Below are 10,689 nucleotides of genomic sequence, written 5' to 3'. Positions count from 1 at the left end.
TGCGACGCCCCTAACGACGGATAGAGTTTGAGCGGGAACAAATTGGGCGCTTAGGGTATGAGCGCGCGCGCTCCTTTTTTCTTTTTCCCAACGCAGCCTTAGTGCTCTCCCTCAACCGTTTCCGTTTCCTTTTCCTTTTCTCTCAAAGATTCAATCGAAAATTCTGGAGTTGTATCAGAGTTACGGAGCACAATCAGAGTTCAGGTAAGCCACTACAACCATCTCCATCTTCTTTCTTTTTTGATTCCATAAGTCTTGCTAAGTGATTTATAAGGTTTCTGTCAAAGGCGCACATATCTGCTAAATGTCTTCCAAAACCTAGGGTCTTTGGCATCCGGGATTGGGATGTCTTTCTTTTTTCCACCCATTCTGCTCAGAATCGGTTTGATCATCTTCCTCAGTACCTTGTTAAATCCCAACCCACGTCTTTGATTGCTAAGTGATTCCATAAGTCTTGCTTAGTTCTCTCCCTCAGCCTTAGTTTTCTCCCTCAACTGTTTCCGGTTCCAATTATTAGTTTGGACTGGACAACGCCTGCGTTCTGGGCTGCAGGTTTTCTTAATATGTTTACAGCACAAACAGAAAATTTTAGTTAAAAACAAACCCTGTTTTCTTAATATGTTTACAGCACAAATAGTAATTGATTTTTAGGGGGATTGTGCTTCTTGATAAATATTTGGTGTCTTTGCAGATACTTTATCTTTAGGGGGATTGTGCTTCTTGATTTTGTACGTGCCTTTATTTTTAATTCGTGGACATCTTGCCCAATTTTTGTTTTTTTTTTTTTTTTTGTAATTTTGTTGGCATTTGCAACAATATTTGGCTTCTTTTTCTTCCTTAAAAATATGGTGAATGATTAGAGTGTACCTTTTACAGGCGTTGCTTTTCCATAGATTGGGAAGATCTTGGAGAAGGCCCTCGCACAAGGTAAAGTGGATGATGTAGGATTGTTTTTTTGTGTGCTGACTAAAAGTTTACCTTGGAGTAATCTCTTATTTGTGACACTCCTTGAAATTCCGGATATATTTTCTTTGAGTATCATATGCAAAAGTCAAGTTGCCCAAAGTTCAGAGGATACATTGAATGAAGAATTGGATATGTATTTCGTATTTGCTACCCAAGAATATGACCGTTTGGATTGTTAATTACCCATTCCTAGCTAGTTCATGTGTTAGGTAGGTGAATGATGGGGATTAGTAGTGAGTTTATCTAATTTTTAAGTGATAGTTGATGGCAGACCTAGAGTTTGTCTAATTACCCATTCAACTCATATTATATAAGCCCACCTTTTAAAACTCAATTGCTTCCCTTTATTATTTATTTTTTTAATAACTAGTATTATCATTATGAATGTTGAGATAACTCTGTATGTGTATCGCCTATTCCGAGCTCACACATTATCATGCGTTAATGCATATTCTTTTGTGTTAAAGTAGAATATTGTTTTTGGAATAGTTTGGATTGACAACTTATCTCATATTGCTTAGTGTTTGACATTTCTTTTGTAGTTCAAATATTTTGGATTAACTATAGAGATCAGATCAAGGGTGCTTAGTTCGGTATGTTTTATATCCTCCTTTTAAATAAAATTTTGATTAATTTTACTTACTTTCTTTGTATTATTTTCGGATGACATTAGGTATGGACAAGAGTTGGATAGATTTAAATGACAGGTCATCTGACCAATTTAACTATGGGCTTGAACATTTTTTGGAGTTTGCATTTGATAACAACAAGGGTCATACAAGGATTTATTGTCCTTGCAAAAAATGTTACAATCGGTACTTTGTTACAAGGGAAGTAGCAAAAGCTCATATAATAGTTGATGGGTTTATGCCAAATTATAGAAATTGGATTCATCATGGAGAAACAAACCAACCATTATATTCAGAACAAGGTATTGGGAATAACACTCCATCAGCTTTTGTTGATGATATGTTTGGAATGGTACAAGAGGCATTTGGCCATTCAAATGTGGATCCTAATATGGAGAATGATCAGTCAACAGAAAATGAACACAGTGAGGGGCCAAATGATGAAACTAGAAAGTACTTCAAATTGCTACAAGATGCAGAATGTCCTTTGTATTCGGGGTGTGAAAAGTTTACTAAATTGTCATTCATTGTTCGGCTATTACACATAAAGGTACTTGGTGGATGGACAGACAGTTCAATGACAATCTTGTTAAATTTTCTGAAAGAAGTTTTTCCTAATATAGACGTACCAGACTCTTATAATGATGCTCGAAAGATTACGGAGGACATGGGCTTCACATACGAGACATGGGATGCATGTCCTAATCATTGTATGTTGTTTAAAAATGAGGATAAGGAGCTTGAATCATGTGGCATCTGCCACACATCCAGATACAAGAAATTTGAAGGCCAAATTAACAATGGTGTGAGTGGGGATAGAAAAATACCTGCTCAACAAGTAAGATATTTTCCATTGAAGCCAAGATTGCAAAGACTTTTTATGTCATCCAAAACTGCTTCGCTTATGAAATGGCATGCTGAGGAACGTATTAATGATGGTGTGCTAAGGCACCCTGCTGATACACCTGCATGGAAAGCTTTTGATGCTAAGTATCCAGATTTTGCTAGTGGAATTCGTAATGTCAGACTTGGTCTAGCATCAGATGGTTTCAGCCCATTTAGAACAATGTTCAAACCTCACAGTACATGGCCTGTTATTCTAATGCCATATAATTTGCCACCATGGATGTGCATGAAGCAACCATTCTATATCTTGTCTATTCTGATAGATGGCCCGCATGGACCTGGTAATAAGATTGATGTATATTTACAACCACTGATTGACGAGTTAAAGGAATTATGGCAAGAAGGTGTACTTACTTATGATGCCTCGATGAATCAAATGTTTAAACTACATGCTACATTACTTTGGACTATCAATGACTTTCCGGCATATGGGAACTTATCAGGGTGGAGCACTAGAGGTGAAAAAGCATGTCCTTGTTGCAATACAAACACTCGGTCTCGTTGGTTAACTTACGGAAGAAAGTATTGTTACACAGGTCACCGTCGATTTTTACCTACAAGTCATAAGTTTCGAAGAGATAAAGTGTCTTTTGATGGCACACGAGAATGGGGACGTGCTCCACAAAACATTTCAGGTATTGATGTGAAAAGACAGTTGCTAGGAGTACTTACAGAGTATAAGAAAGATGATCTTAGAAAGAGGAAAAGAGATGAAGTTGGGAGTAATAATCATCGATCATTTTGGAAGAAAAAAAGCATATTTTTTGAGTTACCGTATTGGGAGCATAATTTGATTCGTCACAATCTCGATGTCATGCACATTGAAAAGAATTGTTGTGAAAATATCCTTTGGACAATATTGGGTGTTGCTAAAAAAACTAAGGACAATTTGAAAGCTCGACGTGACTTAGAAGAAATGGGCATTAGGAAACCATTGCACCCTCAGCAACGAGGTTCTAATAAGGCATACTTAGCTCCTAGTTGTTTTACTATGACTAAAGACAATAAAGATGTGTTCTTAAAAGTTTTGATGCAAGTAAAGGTTCCAGATGGTTATGCTTCTAATATTTCTCGACATGTACACATGAAGGAGCGGAGTATTTGGGGTCTTAAGAGTCATGATCATCATATATTAATGCAACAATTACTTCCTATAGCAGCACGCAGAGCATTGCCTAAGAATGTTGTTGAAGCATTGATTGAGTTCACTAATTTCTTCAGACAACTTTGCTCGAAAGTGAACGTGCAGTCTGATCTGGAACATATTCAAGAGCGAATTGTGCATACACTTTGCCATTTTGAGAAGATTTTTCCAATGTCTTTCTTTGACGTAATGGAACATTTGCCTATCCATCTAGCTGAGGAAGCATTGGTTGCTGGGGCTGTCCAATTTAGATGGATGTATCCTATTGAGAGGTTAGTAAAATTGTAGTTGTAATTTTTATTACATTAACTACTTTCATTAGATTATATTTTAATTATAATACACATAGGTACTTATTAACACTGAAGTGTTATGTGCGTAATCGTGCACATCCTGAGGCCTCCATTGCCAAGGGTCGCTTAATGGAAGAATGCATGACTTTTTGTGCCCGATATTTGAATGAAGTAGAAACAAAGCTTACTCGTCCAGCTCGTAATGATGATGGTGGTAGTGACTATGGTCGTCCGCTCACCAAAGGAGTTAAAATACGTCTAGATGAAGTTACATGGACACAAGTACATAGGCACGTGCTAGTCAACACAGATGCTATCACACCATTTCGAAAGTAAGTGAAAGCACAATTATATTTATTACTTTGAATGCTTCTTAATTCACTTCTTTCTGAACAAATCTCATATACACAGCCAACACCTTGAAATACTTGCATTGGAAATGCCTCGTAAAACAAGTCATTATATCAGAAGAGTTCACACTGAGACATTTCACATATGGTTTAAAAATTATGTAAGTACTTACAATCATTAGATCTATAAATTTAATGTAGGCCAATCAAATTAAAATTTTCTTCTCTCTGACTTCTTTATAATAATGATATTATATAGGTTGATACACAGCGGCTAACTAATAATGAAGTATTTTCTGAAGACATCATCACTTTGGCTAATGGTCCTGACCAATTTGCACGAAGATATAAAGGTTATGTCATTAATGGCTCCAAATTTCGTACGAAAGAAAGCGAAAAAAGTAGAACCACTCAAAATTCTGGTGTTGTATCGAAAGCAGACACTATGAGCTATGCTACTGTTAAGGACAAAAGGCCTTGCTCAGGTGATGTCACCTATTATGGAGTGTTGAAAGATGTGGTTGAAATCCGATATACCAATGCCTTGAAATTTGTTTTGTTCAAGTGCGATTGGGTTGATGCAATTGGTGGAATGAAAGAAGATGAGTTTAGATTCACATTAGTGAATTTTAATCATCTGTTATACAAAGATAATGTTGTAGGGGACGAGCCTTTCATTTTAGCACGAGATGCAAAGCAAGTTTGTTACATACAGGATCCAATTGATTCAGATTGGCATGTTGTTGTTAATGTGACTGTAAGAGATATATTTGATATGCGTTCAAAGGATTCTTCCCACACCCCAACAATAGTGCCTCAAGTAGAGCTCTATGCACCCCAACAATTGGATGAAACTGTATTTATGAATGATGAAGATGTTGGCTGGGTCAGGGAAGGAGTGGATGGAGCAACCGTAGACACAAATGTTGAAGAAGTTGATGATCCTCCTGAAAATGAGATGGAAGAATGATTGGCCATATAGTGTATTAGTTAGTGATTATCTTGGAAATTCTTGTTATCAAGTGACACTATTTTGGAAATTCTGATTATATTAGTTACTTTATTACTTCTAATTGACTATGTTTATCAATGCATGTCTTCTTAAAATAGCTTATATATAAATATGTTAGATTAATAATCGTGCACAGGGAGTAGCATTTGATAAGGTACTTGGTAGGTACTCGGTTACATATTATGAATTATTTACATCAATCTTTTATGATGATTCATCGTGTGTGTACTAATTTTTTTAGTGCAACAGAAAATGGCACCAAAGAGGGGAAGAGGCAAAGCAATGGAGGAATTGATTCCCCCATCTCCAATGAGAGCTAAAATGGATAGGTCACAAGCACGACCATCTCAGCAGTGTGGACAAAGTTCGAGTCAGCCTCGGTTATCTAGGCCATCTCAGCATATCACATTGAATCAAACTCAACAACAGCCACCAATTACAAGGCGCACACAGTCTCAATTAGAGACACAACTACAACAAAATCCATCTGCCTCTAGTTGTGGGGATGAGCCTTTGGCAACTCCATTAAACAAAACAGGTTTGTGGTAAAGGACCATTAATTTTTCTAGTTTTTTATTCAATCATTCAAATTATATTTTGCTTATAATGAATAATTTATAGGTGAAAATCAATCTGAAGGTATTAGGAAGGGTCGAGGAGCTGCTCTTTCTATCTCAGAATGGGGAACTGGAACAAAAGTTCATATTGATTTTGATTCTAAATGGAAGCCAATCAAAGAAAATGCAACCAGGTTTAGTGGACAACTTGGAATTATAGCAAGAAATGGTCAAAGGGTTCCTCTAACATATGTTTCATGGACTGAAATGCCTGATCATGTATTAGATGATATTTGGAAAGAAGTCACGGTAAATAACACTTACAAAATTTACTAATTTTACTCAGATGCACAAGTCTTCATTTCATTAATAGTTATCATCTAATAATTGCAGGATAACACAGATGTCCCTGATGCATATAAATTTCATTGCTTAAAGGTTATTGGCAATAGATGGAGGGATTGGAAGTGTCGGGTTAAGCAAAGATGGTATGACGCATACTTGACCGATGAATAACGATTATCCTTCACTCCTCCTCAAGTCACTACAGATCAATGGAAGACACTAGTAAAGTATTGGGGCCTCCCTAATATAAAGGTAAATTAGGAAAAATTACATTTTAAGTTTATAATAGTGATGAATTATGGTTGCTTTAAACATGTGTAGGAATATTCTGAGGCAAATAAGGCTAATCGTGCACATGGAGGTGCTCCTCATCGGACTGGTCGTACTTCATTTGCTCAATTGAAACATGAGGTCAGAACACTAGTTTTGCAGTGAGTAATAAGTGATAATAATTAACAATAGGACTAATACTAATAGAAGCAGGGGATGTATATATATAAACCATGCTGGAAAACTGGAATGGTATCATTTGTACCAGGTCCAATTTGAATACGGCATGATGGAAATGCTGGAAAGTTTTTATTTTCTCCATTTAACAATTTTCATTACTAACTTGATTAAACATTGTGTGCTCTTAAGATGAGAGAGAAGGGAGAGAAAACGGATCGGTTGAGCATGTTTATAAAAACAAGAACAAAGAAAACAAAGAATGATGACAGAGACCTTTTCGATGAGGAAAGTGGCCACATTATTGTAAGTATCAGTTAGGTTATATATTTTTCACTCAAAGTAAAACTTTGCATATTCACATCGTTTTGATTAGTTGGGTTGTGCATTATTTTTATCTTTTGGTCATTTGAATTGGTTGGGTCATGTTCTGTAGAATCAATTTAATCAATGCTTGGAAGAAAGGGAAGAGCATGAGCAAGACGAGGATTATCGAGAGGAGGTGTTTACTAGAGTTATGGGACCTGATGCATATGGACGTGTTCGCATGTATGGAACAGGTATAACTCCATCTCAAGTGTTTTGTCAAAGTTCAAGATCTTCCAATGTTAATGAGGACACCATACGAGAAGAGGTAGAAAGACAATATAAGACTAAGATAGATGATCTTAAGGCTAAGCATGAATCTGAAATTGAAGATCTCCGATCCAAGTATAGTGAAGTCAGTTCGAAACTCCATCTCGTGATGACTCATATTGGTTTCCATGTTAACACATCACCAAGTGGAAGTGGACAGGTATATACATTCGAATGTGATTTTGTTCTCTTTTCAATTTATTAGAATAAATTAGTGTGAAAATTTGAGCAATTTTGATTTCTATTTGTCGTGTTGGTGTTAAATATAGGCTCCAAATACATCAAGCCATCTACAAGAAACATATGGGAGTAATGAGCAACAACCTCAGTTAGACCCAGAACCATAGAAACAATTGCTTCATAAAAGGTTTGTAAAGAAAACATTATACTAAAGATTAAACTTTTAATTGACACATGTTATTGATGGCTGTGTAATTCTTATTTTTCAGGTTTGCATGGAGATTGTGATGAAGAGTCTTGATCATAATTAAACTCTTGAATATGTTGGAGCATATTTGAAAAAAAAAAATTATGTTCATAACTTTTGAGACGAGATTATTTATATTTGACTCTAGTAGGATTATATGTATTGGGATATGCGGATGGTGTACTTTCTATGTTATTAGGAATTCTAAAAGCATAGTTCTTTTGATTCATATATTATTTTACTTTTGAACTTGGGATGATTGTGAATAAGATTATAAATTGCAAACTAATCTTTCATTGAACAAATATCATTTCCAACCATTTTGTATTTATAACAAAAAAATTGTAGGGATAAAAGCATTTACGACGTGTCAAACATGTCCCAAATATTTTGTTTAATTCCACCATCAAAGCCATTGCGACGCTAACTATTGTGTCGCAAAGCTGTCGTAAAAGAACTTCGCGACGCTTGAAATGTGTCGCAATAAGTTGTGAAAACTTTTGCGACATGGGTTTGTTGCGACGCAATCACAAGTGTCGCATGAGCGTCGTTAAAACGCATAAACGACGCTTTCATGACTTAACACGACGAGTTTTTAGCGTCGTATTTAGCAAGTTTTTTTGTAGTGATACATATTCTTTCTCTATTTAGTTCAGAGTGATCGATAAAGTGTGGATATCATTTATAATAATATCTCAATAACAAAACGTACGAACCTTATATTGATACATTTACGATAATATCGATGTAAGCTTTGTGGTTTAACAAAGGATGGACACCCTCCTCATATTTTTGGTGTGATAAAACCTTGTATTAAAATGATCCAGTTTGGTACAAGAACACAACATTTACCCTGGAAGCAGTTATATCACTATTTAAGATAAAATCAGTGTGACATTTTTCTTCTTTTTCTTTGTGAGTTGAAACGAAAATGGGTTTATTAAAACTTGTTGCAGGGATTGGATTTAGCCGCCCAAGATTTAGCGTCCTTAATCAAACAAACCGAAGGCGAGGAGTCCTGTTGTGGACTAGAGATGGAAGAGACCACTTGGGAAGCATCACACTCCAGAACAAACTTGGAGTGGTTAGGAGACCTTGCCAACTTCAGCCCCTAGTGAGTGTGACATTGAGGGCTTGGAATATTTCATGGACCCTTCTTTCTCTTATATGCATTGACAATGACCTTTGGTAGAGTAGTCTTCCCAAAATCTTAATTGAAAAAAAAAGAATAGTAATTAGAGAACTCAACGGAAGGAGATATTTGTTATTGAATAATTCTTGGTACTGATTAGTGTACTTTAAGTTTATTTTTGAGTGGCCACTTAGTATTACGGTCTAGTGATATTCCTCTTCACTTGTGAGCAAGGTTTTAAAAGATGCTAAGCGCTAGTCAGACGGTGAGCTGGAGCCTAGCGCCTAGGCGGCTAAGCGAGGCCTATGACATGCCAGACCCCGATATCCTCCAAACACTAGGGTAGGCACGTGCTGGCCAACACCCAAAGGTGACGAAGCCATACTTACATGCATTAGAACTATGAAGAAAGAATGAACATAAATAAAACTCTTAATTTTAATTATAATGAATATGCAATTGTGGAATGTGTTCAGAGCATACAACTAAACCAAAACATTGAAAAAGGAATATTATAAAGAATGTATGAACAAAGAAATGGGTCCTACATCGAGAGGACTCGAAGATACGCTGCGAGAGTGCCTCTACGCCAGGATTATACGCCTCGATTCTAAGTCCTGAGGGGACGCAAAATAAAGCATGAGTGGACCAAGTTGATATAGAAGTAATACTAAAACAATTATTCATCAACGTACTAACCCCCAAAGTTTATGAAAACTCATCTAGCATAATATGTAATAGGTTTTCTGAAAACCCTAGCATGCCATAAAACCTTTGTAAAACATATATCATATAGTGCTCTTAGTAGTGGTATCAAAATCACCCGAAGGCAGTATCATTCACTCGTAGCCCTATATCACCCGACCGAAGCCATTTTCTAAGCCCATATTGCTGGGCCTTCATTCAAATTTGTTAAATAGAAGGTTGGGCTTGCATTCCTTATGTTAACAAAATTGCACCGATAACCTTAGCTTAAAGCTAGCTAAAGCCTAAAGCTGCAATCGCTAAAAGCCATTGTCGCCATATCCATCTCTGTAATTGCACAAACTTCTTCTACAACTAGGGGTGCAACTTGGGTTGGGCCAACCCGAACCCGCTCATGTTCAACTCAACTTTAAACCTAAACAACCTGATTTCAACTCGTTCATTGATTGGGTTGGATTAATCATTTGTCAAACCCAACACAACCCGACCCAACCCAATTAACCAAACCCAATTAGGTTGAGCTATGCAACATGCTTCTCAATGACCTTTACACCTTTATGGAGGATTCACTAGTGACTTTTAATAGATTATGATAGAAAAGTGCATGGAGTTGCAGAAAGCAATTGTTTTTTTTGTAGCCATACTTTGATTTTTTCTGCAGGAGATTCGAAGGACAAGACTTGAGTTGGGTACTAGCTTTGTTTTTCTGCAGGAGCTTTGAAAGACAAGACTTGAGTTGGGTACTAGATTTGGACAATGAAGTGTTCTATTTTTTTTTTCTTCTTCTCTTTTGGTACTAGCTTTGGTATTTCTTGTATTTTAATTCAAACTTTGCATGAACCCGATTAAAACTTTAAAAAGTTGGGCATCCTGAAACCAACCTAAGTAAACCCGAACCTAATTAAACCCGAACACGAATTGTAAAAGTTGGGTTAGGGTTGGGTTGACCTTCTAACCCGCCCAACCCGCCCGAGTTGCACCCCTATCTACAACTATCGTCGTCACCCATTCTGCAATTACATAATTCTCATCTACAAGACTACAACTCTCTCTCTCTCTCTCTCTCTCTCTCTCTCTCTATCTCTCTCCCTCCTTCCCTCCCTCTCTATCTCTCTCTCACTGCTATTCTTCTAGCAAACC

The 10,689-nt window shown here is 36.7% G+C and overlaps 1 long non-coding RNA gene and 1 pseudogene across 1 annotated transcript; both read left to right on the top strand.

Moving 5' to 3' along the window:
* LOC126606814 (uncharacterized) lies at window positions 1-5,589 on the top strand. The gene is made up of 4 exons (XR_007617383.1): window positions 1-204; window positions 877-927; window positions 1,509-1,559; window positions 5,550-5,589. It is a non-coding gene; the product is annotated as an uncharacterized LOC126606814 (long non-coding RNA).
* A 48-nt stretch (window positions 5,590-5,637) lies between these two features.
* On the top strand, window positions 5,638-7,934 carry LOC126606813 (uncharacterized; annotated as a pseudogene).
* The last annotated feature ends 2,755 nt before the right edge of the window (window positions 7,935-10,689 follow it).

This window comes from Malus sylvestris, chromosome 16, assembly GCF_916048215.2.
Source record: "Malus sylvestris chromosome 16, drMalSylv7.2, whole genome shotgun sequence".
NCBI lineage: Eukaryota > Viridiplantae > Streptophyta > Magnoliopsida > Rosales > Rosaceae > Malus > Malus sylvestris.
This window is presented reverse-complemented; position numbering and strand designations above follow the sequence as displayed.